The sequence below is a fragment of the Struthio camelus genome, chromosome 26 (assembly GCF_040807025.1).
Source record: "Struthio camelus isolate bStrCam1 chromosome 26, bStrCam1.hap1, whole genome shotgun sequence".
Taxonomy (NCBI): Eukaryota; Metazoa; Chordata; class Aves; order Struthioniformes; family Struthionidae; genus Struthio; species Struthio camelus.
In genome coordinates, this window is record NC_090967.1 from 3,546,374 (window position 1) to 3,559,397 (window position 13,024).

The 13,024-nt window shown below is 53.1% G+C and overlaps 1 protein-coding gene across 4 annotated transcripts in view; it reads right to left on the bottom strand.

Annotated features, from left to right (window-relative positions):
• The window catches only part of LINGO3 (leucine rich repeat and Ig domain containing 3), a 45,322-nt gene that overhangs the window by 27,878 nt on the left and 4,420 nt on the right, over nt 1-13,024 (bottom strand). For 3 of the 4 annotated variants that reach the window (XR_011136400.1, XR_011136399.1, XM_068920054.1), the window contains exon 2: nt 2,897-3,000. The exons of the other annotated variant lie outside the window; for it this stretch is intronic. The gene's annotated coding sequence lies outside the window, so the exon portion shown is untranslated. The remainder of the gene's footprint in view (nt 1-2,896; nt 3,001-13,024) is intronic. 4 annotated transcript variants of the gene reach the window in all.

Here is a 13,024-nt window from a genome sequence, read left to right on the forward strand (position 1 = left end):
AGTGCTTCACCCCTAGCTAGATCAGGTCATCCTCATTAGTTCATAAAACTCAGCATTGCAACGTGATTGATGCCTCTAATCTAGTTGCCTGCACTAGATCATTGATGGCAAAGTCTACTGCTAATTCCTTATCTGAAGCACCATAGCTCTGTGGTGCAAGGTTCTGTGCAAATCGAGGACAGCAAGGCAGTCCCTGCAGAGGATCCGGCCTCCCCAGATGCTCAAATGACAGCAGCTTCCAGGCTTGACCCTAAGGAAAGATCCCATTCCTGAGCACGCAGCCCCACGGGGAACTGCTGCCCATGAGCAGGGGGGGTGCTGGGGTGCTCAGCATGTCAGCGAGCTTGGCTTCCTGGGGGGCAGCCAGCCTCCTCCTCGCCAGCCTCACTGCTTGGACCTTGGCTGCTGGAAACAGAGGGTGCAAGGGTGAGGAGGGAACGGGAGACGAGAGAGAAGGGGCCTCCATAGCGCTGGAGGAGGGTCAGGGAAAAGGCAGGCTCGTCTCATCCTTGCATGCTGCTGACAGCCAGACGCTGCTGAGGTGCTCTGGTCAGGAGGGAGATGCATCATGCTAGAGGGTTTAATTTGACCAGACAGCTGGGATTCGTGGGTAGGATGAACAGACTGACAGGCCAGACTGATGGACAGATGTTCGTTCCAAGGACAGCGTGAGAGAGGTAGCTGTGGATAGGAAACAGCCCCGTCCCAGCAGGACTGCTCTGCTTTCTGCAGGCTAACAAGCTTGTAGCTCCGAGACCAAACCTCTCGGAGAAAATGGGTGCAGAGGGGCAAATGCCGGAAATCTCATGCCTCCAGTCTCCTGGAAAAACTTGCTCTAAGCAGTAATTCCAGGTGAGGAGTGAGTGGAGTGACAGCCTTCCTGAGACGGCCTTCTCTACGCCTTTCAGCTCCGCTCAGCATCAATCCAGGGTTGAATGCATTTTTTAAGACCTGTCTACAGCTGTTGCATCTGAAATTTTATTGCCATCCCAATTATGATCATACGAGCAGCCAGCAAAGAAAGCAAAATGCCATTACAGGGTGAAATAGCGCTTGACATTGCATTATATACCCTCATCCTGCCAGGCAGGAGTGAGACCAAACTACCTCTGCTATAATGAGTCACTGAGAGGGGAGGGGGACTGGGGATATCTTTGCAGCACTGAGTGCTACAGAGAGCAGGTCCCAAATCCGCCGTAGTCCAGGCACCAAAACCTCTGCAAGGCACCTGCCAGCATCCCCAGCTCCTCCAAACCTGCATCCATGTCTGGGGGATGAACTGGGAATAAAGCAGTGTAAGATGTAAAACAGCAGGATCCAGAGCTGCAGCCAGCCATGCTATGAGCATGTCGGTTCCCCAGCCTGTTCCCAGGCTTCAGCTGCGTCAAACTGATGTTTCCTCACTGGAAACTTCAGTGGAGTAATATTTGGAGCGAGACACGCTGGCATCAGGCACCAGAACTATGGCTTTGGGGCATCAGCTGTGGCTGTGGGATCAGGAGAACATCTCCCTTCCCATATGCAGTCCCAAAGAGGCTTCCAGAAGGCAGAAACCTCCATGGCGAGGAGGCCGGGCTGGATTTGGGAGGGGATGGAGGAGGCAGAGCTGGGCAAGCAGGGGTGCTCAGGGCTGCAGCACAAGCACGGTTGGTAGCCAGATTATGGCCTCCAAGCCCGGGGCCTGTGCCTAGAGCAGTGCCCGAGGCAGGCTTGTTCGCCTCGTTCTGCAGCCAGGCGGTGATTGCGTCCCAGACCTTTCGTGGAGTATCAGCTGCTGCCAGATGCAGCACCCAGGTGTAAATGCTCAACACGAGGCTGCAGGTTGTCACCCCGCTCTCAGCAGCTGCGTGCCAGGAGCCGTGCCGAGCCAGGCCACCGCCTCTTGCTGGGCTCAGGCATGGCTCTGCCCTGTGGGACTGTATCACTTAACTCCTGGTCTGGCATCTTGACAACACAGAAAGGGCAAAGCCTCCAGAGCTCTGCCTGCGCTCCTGCCCTTTCCCAGGACTATGTAGGTGGAGCCGCCGGACTCCCAAATCCCTGTCCACCTCTGCAAAACCTGTTTGCACATCTCAGCCCCAGCCAGAGTCCCACCGCTCCTTGGAGCGACCCCTCCTGTGATGCCGCGTGCACGGCCTCCCGGGGTGATTAAAGATGGGGTCCCTGCTCCTCTCTGTCCAGCAACCTCAAAGCGATTACCAGAGCCCCGAGCTTAGCATCGAATTGTCACTTGAGTTACTTCTTGCTCATTTTGGGGATGCGGCAACGGCAAGAGATTTCTCCGCTGTTACGTGGAATAAACTTCACGGCCCCAGGCTTAGCGGTATGGAGCACTTAAAGCTGCAAAGAGGAGGGCGAGGGGAGAGGAGGGAGCTAATGCCACAAAGCGGAGATGGTAATGAGCTAGAAATGAGCTGGATTTCAAGCATCCCAGCATCAAAGCCTCCTGAGATGCCGGCTTTCACCCCAGCTCGTTAGAGGACCGAACGCAGAACTCATGCTGATCCTGAACCAAATTTTTTTTACACGTGGCTCTTTTCGACTTCCCTGCCTCCCTGCTTCTCGATCTCAGCCTGCCCTGAGTGCTACCCTCTTCTCGAAGACGACCGGTGCGGCAGCCCAAAGGGGCAGGTTTACTGCCATGCCCACAGAAGCTCTCTGCTCTTCCTGCTTGGCAGGACAGGGCATGGAGGCACAGGATTTTGTCTAGCAAACAGGGCCCAAACTCCCTCTCCTGTGCTCATCCCCTGTGTTGCCTGCACCCCTCCGCTGGGCTTCACCACTGGCCGGGAGGCTCGGTTCGCACCCTCCGGCTCCTGCAAAGCCACCCAGCGCGGGCAGGAGGAGGGCAAGCCCCGACCTTAGCGCCTCGCTCTGAGCCCCGGCGAGCACTCACCGTTCTGCAGGTCTGGCTCTGCATCGGCATTTGGCCCTGCTGCGGCATTCGAGGCTACGGAGGTTTAAATGGCAAAGCGTCCAGCACAGCCAGCCATGGCTCCTCTGGATAAAACAGCACAAGGAAAAGACTGTAAATTACCTTTACAGACCACAGGGTCCAGCACAGAGATCCTGAAAAAATGCCCCTGAGCCCAAGGTCATGGTGCACAGCCACAGACAGGGTAACGTCCCAGCTTGGGAGGGGAAGCAGCCTTACCCTCGCTCTAGCCTGACGTGTGATCTGAACACCGTGAGTCTCCTAATTATATAGTGCTTTGCACCCTGAAGGATCCCCTTACACACAGGACAGAGCCTGAGCCCAGCACCACAGGCAGCCAGCTCTGGGGTGGAGGAAGGGCGCGCGCAGCAACGCTCGCCAGGAATCACACGTGGGGATTTCAGCAGGACATGGCACCTACACGGCAGATGCCTCCTGACAGCTTTTCAGGAGTCCTCTCCCTCGGGGGTTTGCCTCAGCCGGCGGTTTGGATTCAACCCAGACTTTGCAAGCAAAAGCACTGTTGGCTGAACCGCCCCCCTCGTCCCATGTCCCTGCCAAGGGGACCCCATGGGTATTTCTCAGGATTCAAGAGAAGCGTTTCCAGCCCTGATGGCATGCACAAAGGCTGCAGGACATGAATGTTCAAGTGAATGTTTTTGTTGCAGCTTTGCTAAAGTGTTTTGACCTCTTGATTTGCCTGCAACAAAGAGAGAGGGAATTTTAATTGCTCCCTTTTTTTTTTTTTTTTGGCTGGGGAATCCAGCCCATGCTGGTGAATAGCTCATAAATGGTTCCAGACCTAAGGTCCCGTTTAGGCTACACCTGCACAGAGATATTACAGATCAGGAGCTGCTCTGACCTTTCATGTGGTGAACTGGGGCCAAGGAAGCGGTGACCTTGTTCCGACATGCAGGGCTGGAGACACTCATGCTCGGGCACCAACCCATTTCTTTCCCCTGTAGCTGCCCGGCACCATCTCCCCCAGGCTGCCCAAGGGCAGAAGCAACTGGGGAGGTTAATTCCCTACTAAGAGACGGCTTGAGGAGCCTTAGCCAAAGAAGCTTTCCCCAGGGATTTGCAACAGAACGACGGAGAAACAAAGACCTGACTCCAAAGCAGCAGTTACAAGTGGTTCAAACCCTGTTAGCACTAATGGGAGACATCTCTGCTGAGATTGAAATGCTAAGACCTGGACCCCAGTACGATAGCATCTTCTGGCATGGGCAACGCCTCTCCTGGGAGCCTTGGCTCCATCAAGACACCATATAAGGAAGGATGAAGGGTCACCTTCTGGGACCCATCCAGTCCCTGAAGAAACGACCGAGTCCACAGTGCTCCTGGAAACCTAGTGTCACTCTAGAAAGACATTGTTGCAAGGTCTCCCCTCTCTCTGCCACCCCTTTTCATGCGTTTCCCTGCCACAGCTTGTGCTCTGATGGGACACAGGAGCTCTTTAAGTGAAGGCCAGCGGATGCCAGCTCCTGCGGTGCCAGGAGCTCCTGCGCAGCTGGGAGCCGGGCGAAGACAACTGGTTTCCTCCCCCAGTGCAAGGTATTGCAGCACAGCCTGTTCCCACCGCCTGCCTCCGTGTCACAGCTCTGCTACCCACCTGAAAACTGTCTCTCGCATATCTCACTCAAGCACTTTCTCCTGAAACAATGAGCAGGAGGTGGCAGCCAGTCCGCACCCTCTAATCAGTGCTGCCGCAGGCTGCAATATTCTCTAGGAGTCGTGACATCCACCTTCTTCCTGCCGTGGGCTGGGCTTGCACCACTGCTTGGGGACCTGCTCCTTCTCCAGAACCATTCAGTCAGGGGCAGAAAATCATTGGGGCACGGCAGGGAATCTGAGGTGACACTTCCCGGCCTCTGGCTACAGGATGCTGGCAAGGCGAGGCGGCCACGCTGCTCTCTTAAATGATCCCCGTAGAGCTACCCAGGACAAACCTGGCTCAGATGGTGAGTGCTGCGGGGTGAGATACCACCTGCAAATAATCCCAGCTCACTTCTTGCACCAGAAGACCTTCTCATCTGCCTCTGCCTGGAGGACCCTGACTGTTCCCTGAGATGGCAAACACCCATGTTTTCCAGCTGTCCCCCTGCCGAAAGACCACAATATTGCCACTTACACGCTCAATAGTTTACTGCAACCTCCTCCAGGGTTATCTTTTTGCAGCCAATATCATGGACGCATATGCATAAAATTAAGCTTGTGCTTTGCTGAATAGGGCCTTCTACCTAGCAGGCACATGCTCCAACAGAGATTAGCTAGCAAAAAATAACAAAAAGGGAACAGCATTGAAATTCCCTCCTGTTCAACAATAACGGCAAATAAAATCTTCTGCCACAGACTTGCCAAGCTTGGCTGTTCGAGGAGCAGGCAGAGGCATGAGGAAGTGAGGTCCTGGGCCCTCCTTCCCCGCATGAGGAGTGCTCAGTTCCTCTCCAAGCGATCCTGAGATAGATGGGGCACTGGCAGTGATGCAAAATTAGAGGCAGGGAGCACTTCTGAGCCTCCATTGCGGCATGGGTAGAAACATCAAAAAAATCCAGTGCAGATCCCACCCTAAATCTCATCTAACCTAGAGCTGAAAAACGTAAAGGCACATTGGCTCAGCAACATCCCAGTGCAGAATGCTGCCGCATGGGAAGATGACACATGAACGTGCCTGCAAATGATTCACAACAGTAAATTCAAAAGAAGACCTGGTACTTAAAATAAAGGCGCCAGCTATCTGAAGCAACCCCCGCTTGGAGGCAAATGACCCAGAAACACCTTGGCCTGCCTTCACTGTGTGCTGAGTGGCTGCGTGTAGGAGATGGAAGTTTGCAATGCTAATAGCAACTACAACATGATGCAATACAGCAAGGATTTTGAATTAAGCCAGTGTATGTAATTCGAGGGATTATAGCCTTTACAGTGTTGATGCACAAATATCTGTTTCAGCTACACACTGCTGGTAGCTGCAAAACAGGTGGAGCTTCGGTAATGCCCAAATACTGTGATAATGGGGAGGGAAGACGTATTTGTTTTGCATTGTCGCAATGTGTGCGGTACATCTCAGACTCCAGCATCTTTGTGCTTTGTAGCAGGAAGTCAGGGGTGGGGGAGGTATCCGCTGAAAACCTTCAGAGGCATTTCCATGCAAAAGTTGAGTACAACTGCGATAGGGCAGCTCAGCTTGCTCTTTGCGAAAGCCAGGGCTTAGGCTATCGGGGATGGATAACGCAAAATGTGATATGAATCCCAGCAAGCTGGATGTGCCCATATATTTATTATAGTCCTGCTGAAACTAAATTGCAGTAAACCCAACAGTTATCAAAAACGACTCAACCCCCTGCTCTTACCAGCCCGTTATGGTCTCCTTGCAGACTGCAAATTCTTCCATGCACTGGCTCTGCCTCTGGACCTGTCTGCAACGAGCCAGCCATGCCGTCGCAGGGCTAGCACTGCTTTTATGCTCACTTTAGAGCGAACATCTGGAGTTGGCACATTAAACTTCTGCAATTGTTATTTGAACTTATCATTCCCATATATCTGAATGATTAGGGTCTCAGCTGATGTTCTTGGCATTTATTTTTGGTAACTCTTACGTCACTTAGCAACCTCATTTTCAGGTTACTTAAGTTTTTTTGTCTGTGGAGGCATTATAATTTCAACTGCCTCTGCAATGGGACCTAGAAGCATGCTAATAAAGTGGATTAAAAGTGTCTTTTGGTTCCCATGTACCAAACTCTGAAATCTCTTCCTGACACTCCTTGTTTTTGTAATATCAGAGCACATTTGACAGTCTAGCCTTTATTCCCTTTAAACCTGTATTTTAACTCTTTTCTTAAACAACGTGCCCAAGGCCATTCAGATTGCTGGTGAAAGAGCAGGGAAATAAATCTCCTCTCTCTGGCTAATGCACGGGATCAGACTTTCTGTTGAGACGGCTCAACTGTGAATTCTGAGCCTGGGATCATCTTGAAGAAGAAATTATGCAGCCTTATCTCAAAGCCAAAGGACAAAAAGGACCCAGTTGTCTTTTGAAATCAACAGAGATATTTTTGCCTTTTAGAAGACCAGACCATTATGTCCCATTCTACAGTACTTCCTCCTATTGCTGGGTCGAGGTCTTCTTGGGAAGGAACATCTCTTGGGACAGGCATACAGCATCAGCCGGAGCCTGGAGACAACCAAGGCAGCAAATCTGCAGCTAATACCCCAACGCAACAAGTCTGCAGTGCCCTGGCACTCGAGGAGTTTCATCACGCCATGCAGACAGTGCTGCTTGCAGCTGGAGGACAAACCAAATCTCTTCCAGCAGCACAGCCCCACTGCTAAAACATGAGGACCCACTAGTTGCCATCAGCGTGGCCCTGGGACCAACCTTTAACTGCTTTCATTGCATTCATCATACCACAGCAGTGCTGCGTCCCCATGATCCAGGAGAAAGTAGCCTGTAGCAGTAAGCCAGAGACTTTTGCTTGTTAGTGTAATTACTGTCAGAGTTCCTAGCTGGCCAGGCTTCTGACTGACCTTTTAGTTATGGAAACATGAACAACCAAAATTACTCATTAATGTGGAGAGGATGTTACAGGCTGTTCATCTGAACAGTTTCAGCATGTTCATGGACCAACACACTGCAGATGTGCTGGAGGCATCAGTCACGACCATCACAGCTAGGGAAAGATGTTCAGTGACACCCAGGGCCATTGGCAGAGTTGGCCAATGACACATGTCAAAGAGCCACAACTTGTCCCTCAAGCACACCATAGTGTGGACAGGTCTGGTCCGCCCGTCTCCCAAAAAGCCATGGCAAGCAGCTGCCTATGAGCAAGCGAGCATCGCTCAGTACCCAAGAGACGAGCTATGAAAAGTTTTTGCTGCCACCCTCCCTTCCCACACCAGGCAGAACAGACATCTTACCAGCTTCCTAATCTCCCTTGCAGGCAAGGAATACCTCCTCTTCTTCACGAGTAACTTTGTAGCAAAGTATCTCTCCGCCTTGTTTAAAAAGTGCCCTGAAAATTATCTCATCTGATTAACACAACAGCCTGCCTGACATGAGGACCAGCACGGAGTGAGCTGCCTTTCCTCAGAAGCGGGGAGGAGACCAAAGGCTACATCTCAGTGTCAGCCATGTGCATGAGCGCACGGATTAATGAAGGCAGATTTTTTTCCCCCTGCATTTGTCACACTTAGTTAATACTGTGGCTTATGGAAAAAGGTCACAATTTAGATCTCGTTTATGTCACTTTATCTTCAGCTTGCAATTGCAGGGTCCTGCTCATTTTCCACCCCTAATTAGTGCTCAATTACAGCAGCCCTGCTCCACCTCTCTTTGCTGCTGCTTACTTGGGTTTGCAGATTATGGGCCAAAGCTGCCTCTTGGTGAAAAACTCCATGCCAAAGTTGGGTGATTTCAGCAGCTCCACTCCCCTCTGGAGAGTCAAGAGGAAGAGGGGAAGAGCTCAGCATTATGGAGCTAATGGAGAGGCTTCTGCAGCTCTGGAGCAAGTTCCCTGCAGCCTGAAGAGCCTGCTGCTCAAAGGATGCTCCTTTGAGCTGAGCTCCTGGAAATCAGCACATGTCCTCCATCACTCTAGAGCAGATTTGCAGAGCTGGGAAAGGATAAGAGCTGGAGGTACTAGGAGTGCAACCTTGCCTTGGTCTACATCTTAGAGATGCCTCTTAGACAGCTGACCTGAGACGAGCCTGTTTCTTCTGGCAGCATAAAGGGAACCAGATGGACTTTGCTTTAAATGAAATTTAAATGGAAAAATACAAAATAGCTCATTCTGGCTATATCGAAGAGTTGGTGCCCAGCTGCCCAGAGGCCTGGAAAAAATCAAGACTTGGTGACCCTTTGGTAAAAGGGAACATAAAAGCCAAACATGCTCACAGTTTGCTCCTCTTGTTGCACCACAGCACCAACGCAAAGCTGGGCTCGCGCATCCTGGCGTGGGCAATGAGAAGGCAACACATCCCTGAGGTCTGACACAGAGGAGCATTGCTCAGTGCGCTGGTCCAGGTGCTCATCAGGGTGGTCCAGGTGCAGAACCAGGATCCAGGACCGGCTTTCCCATCCCCAGCTCCAGCACGCACGCAGGATACGGCTCCGGGCAGAGAATTCAATACTGCTCACTTCCCTCCTGCTCCCCTTCTCCCACCAACGGGAAACAAAAACACTCACCTAATTTGAGCTATTATTGTATATACAAAATAGAGTCACCACAGAGGCTCGGCTGATTGAGCTAGTGATTGGGTTCCTGGGCCAGAGCCGTTTTAATTATTCTGCTCACCATATCGCTGTAGGCCTTTACTCCACAAATGTCTGTTATTTACTGACCCTGCAAGGGGCATCGCAAGGATTAAGCTAAACGTTCATAAGGCCTTTTGAAGATGGAAAGTGCAGGATAAAGGCCGGAGGGCTGGCAGACGGCAGGAAAGGGAAGTGAGGAACTGAAGTCATTAAGGATTATATTCTGTGCTTGAATTATCAGGCTCAGAGGTGGTCAAAAAGCTCTGGAAACACAAGCCCAAGACACTTCAGTGCCTGGGACTCTCTCCCTGCTCCCCAGACCTGTGCCCCCAGCAGAGCCGACCCTGAGCATCTACTTGCCCTGTCCCCTGCGGGGTCCCGGACCTGGCAACGGAGCTTGCCAGTGCTTCCCTGGCCCTGACCCACCTCCGCTCACCTGGGTCTGCTGCCTGCTCCTGCCACCACGTCCGTGCCCAGCCTGTGCCTCGCACGCTGTTCCCAATCCAGTTGGATCGCATTTGATTTAGCGCCCCGGGCCGATTCTCCATCTTGCAGCAGGAAAGCCTTTTTCCCAACTTAGTTTATTTTACAATAGTCCTGGGCTGCCCTCGGGCTCCGTTTTACAACCAAACGTCCTCTTTTTACAGGCTTCCACAGGCTAAGATTAGTTGGCCTCGCAGTCTGCAGACTATCACTCGCTGCTCTAAATTATTTCTGCCCACAAATTTACTCTCGCATCCGCCCAGCTGTATTTTATGCTGGCAAGTAGGTCTTGCTCTGCCCAGATGCGGAGGGTGTTTTGGCTTTTGAACTCCACAGGCTGGAAAGACTACCGCGGTCGCAGGGGTGTTCACTGCTGCAAGCGCAGAAAAGACGCTCAGCCCTATAGCCAAACGGCGGCAACACTATCAAAACAGCGTCAAAAAAAAAAAAGGGGGGGGGGAATGAAAGCGAGGCCTGAGGAACTTTTCTGGTGACGCAGAGGACTGAAGTTGGAGGTCACGTCTATCCCTGCGAGGTCCCTGGGCAGCCAGGCTGCACCCTGGGAACAGCAGGGTCCTGGCACCGCATCCAGCAGGGTCACCGATATCTGCCTCCCGCGTCTCCGTGCCTTCACTGAAACACCCTACTTAAATACAACGTCCCTCTCTACTTTCTCTCCTGGGCTTAGGGCTGTTAAGCAGCACCTGCATTGTGGTGACTGGAGCAGTGCTTGGGCTCAAGCTCACCTGCTGTACCTGGACAGCGCGAGGACAAGAGGGAAGATATTTGTTTCTAATGTTCTTATATTAAGAACAACGTCCCCTTCCTGCGACTTATATATTTTCCCTCCTCCTTTTTAAGAACCTCCTTTATTTCTCCCCAGCTCCCTCTAGGAACAGGACCTGGGAGAAACAATGAATTTTTAATAGAAGGCAGGGGGAGAAGGAGACCCTCAGGCAAAGATGTAAAGCAGTGATCTATTAAAAAAATCCATTGCCATGAAAGCACACATTAGGGAAAAGCAAACCTCTCAGATCTGACTCGCAGGCCTGGTGCTGCAAGCATGGTGGGGGCGAAGCGCCTGCCCGTCCCCAGCACCGGCAGGCCAAGCACAAGGGACCGCACGAAAGCCGGGCAGGGAACGAGAAGATGCAATAGATAACATAATAACAACTAAGGGCAAAGAAAAAAGGAGAGTCCACAAAGCAGTGATGCGCTCCAGGCAGCCCTCCGAGAGATGCCTCCTCCGGAGCTCAGCAAACGGGGACCACTGGGAGCACGAAGCTCGTGTCCCTGCCGAGCCCCCGCTCCACGGAGACAGACGTGGGGAGCCGCCAGGGACAAGGACGTCACCTCCTCTGCACACTCAGCCCTTCTGGCCCCGGCCTCCAGATCACACGGCTGAACCTAAATATAGTCGCCAGTCTCCTTTTCTTGTAGATGCAACCAGTGCTCCGGGTGAAAGTCCTTTCCCATGAACTCACTGTTGCTTAATAAAGCGTAAACCCTCCGAGACCTTGATACGGGGCTCTGTCATTTTAATTCTCGGCAACACTTGTTCCTCTCCACTACGGCATGCAGCTGCTGCTATTTTGGCTGACGCAGCGGGATCCGAACGAGGAGCTTCGGTGCTGTGAGTCCGAGCTGTTCAGAGCAACCTAAGCTAAAGAGCCAGACCGCGGTCGCGAAAACACCCAGCCTGGAAGGGGTCCCTCGGCGGCCGCAGCGGGGCATGAAAAATTCAGAGGGAGAGAGGAAGAAAAGAAATGAAAGAACCGGGCAGCGCAGCGAAGAAGCAAAGGGATGAAAACCCAGCCTCCCCCCAAAACTCCCCTGCAGCCTGGCAGCTCTTTAGGAAGCGGCGTGAAACCCTCTGAACCCAAACGGCAACGCCACGCCGAAGGACTCTTTGAGGCAGCACCAAGGATCTGGCTGATGAGGGAGGCCAGGCCGATGGAAGCAGGAAGGTGGGCGCCATTCGGGAAATCCTGGTGGCCATGCCGGGAGGAGGGGAGCCTCGCGGGTGGCTGCGGCGGGGCTCGCCGCTTGGGATTTAGCGGCACCGTGGATCCCCCGCGTGTTTGGAAAGGCGGGTGCTTCCCCCTCGTCCAAGCTGGGTGCAAGCTCAGCGCTGCCCAGATGTAACAGCAGCACCGTAGCACTGAAGAACATAGCTAAGACCCTTCGTACTTATTTTTAAATTAACCCTGGGGGAAGCTGTGTCTCTCCGGCTGCCTGGGAGCCGGGATAAAGCCAAGTTCTCCCCAGCGCATGCATTTATGTGCAGCTGGAGGCTTGGCTGCAGCGTGGGCAGCCCGTTCTTGGTGGTTTGCACATGGACCGGCGGCTGCTGGGCAGCTCAGGGCCCTGGGGGACCCCAGCCCCACGCCAGCATCACCCAAGGCAGAGCGTCCCAGCCAGGAGGCGGGTCAGGCCAGCTCACAGGCCTGTGTCAGGAGGCATCGCGGCTGCAGGAGGTCATTGATGACAGTTGGCCGAGTGTTTTCTGCAACACAAGTGCCTGCTATTTGACTGCGTTGGGGTGAGTTAGTTCTTTCGCAGTTTTGCCATTTTCTGATAAAGACAGGGAAGAACAGGCACCTGCGGAGCGCTCTGCTCCCTGATGAGAGATACTATCGCCCAGCTGATGTAAAGAAACCTGCTCTGACACCAAAACCACTCCAGGGCCCACGGTCTGCCTTGCCTTGGCTTCCACTGCCAAAATCCTGCAGCGTGTGCTGGCGCTAGGACGCCCCAGGGCCAGCACAGGGGTCCAACTAGAGTCCCAGAGGGTTGCGATCCAGCTAAATGATCAAACGAAGGGGAAAGCAGCACACGCCACTCCTGTTGGTGCCCACTGACCGCTACCAACAACCAAGAACAGACACAGAGCAATGCTTCGGTCCGGCCTCCATCACCCCTGCATTGCTGGTCCCCTGTCCTGCATCCACACCTTGCCCTCAACCATCCTCAACCAAATAGGTCACAGGCACAAGACAAGCACCTTCCTCACTAAACACCCCCACACTGTCCATCACCCTGGAGCCAGGCACCCAAGCAGCTCTCCTACACCACCATGAATCCCTCGCGCGTCTGCTGGGGGGGCCGCTTGGAGAGGTCCTCGCGGCCTCTGCCGCGCTCAGCACGGTGCGGCACTTGCGGAGCTGGGACGCCTTGCCAGCTGGCAGGGAGCGCGCCCGACGTGTTGCAATTTTCATGGAGCCGTTGCGGGTGTGCTGACAGTCCCAGGAGCCAATCGTCGATGAAGCATTTGCTTTGTCTTTCAAGGTAAACCCTACATAAACACTTCCAAAATAGCCTCCCATAAAAGTCAACCGATAACGCCTGAAGTCAAA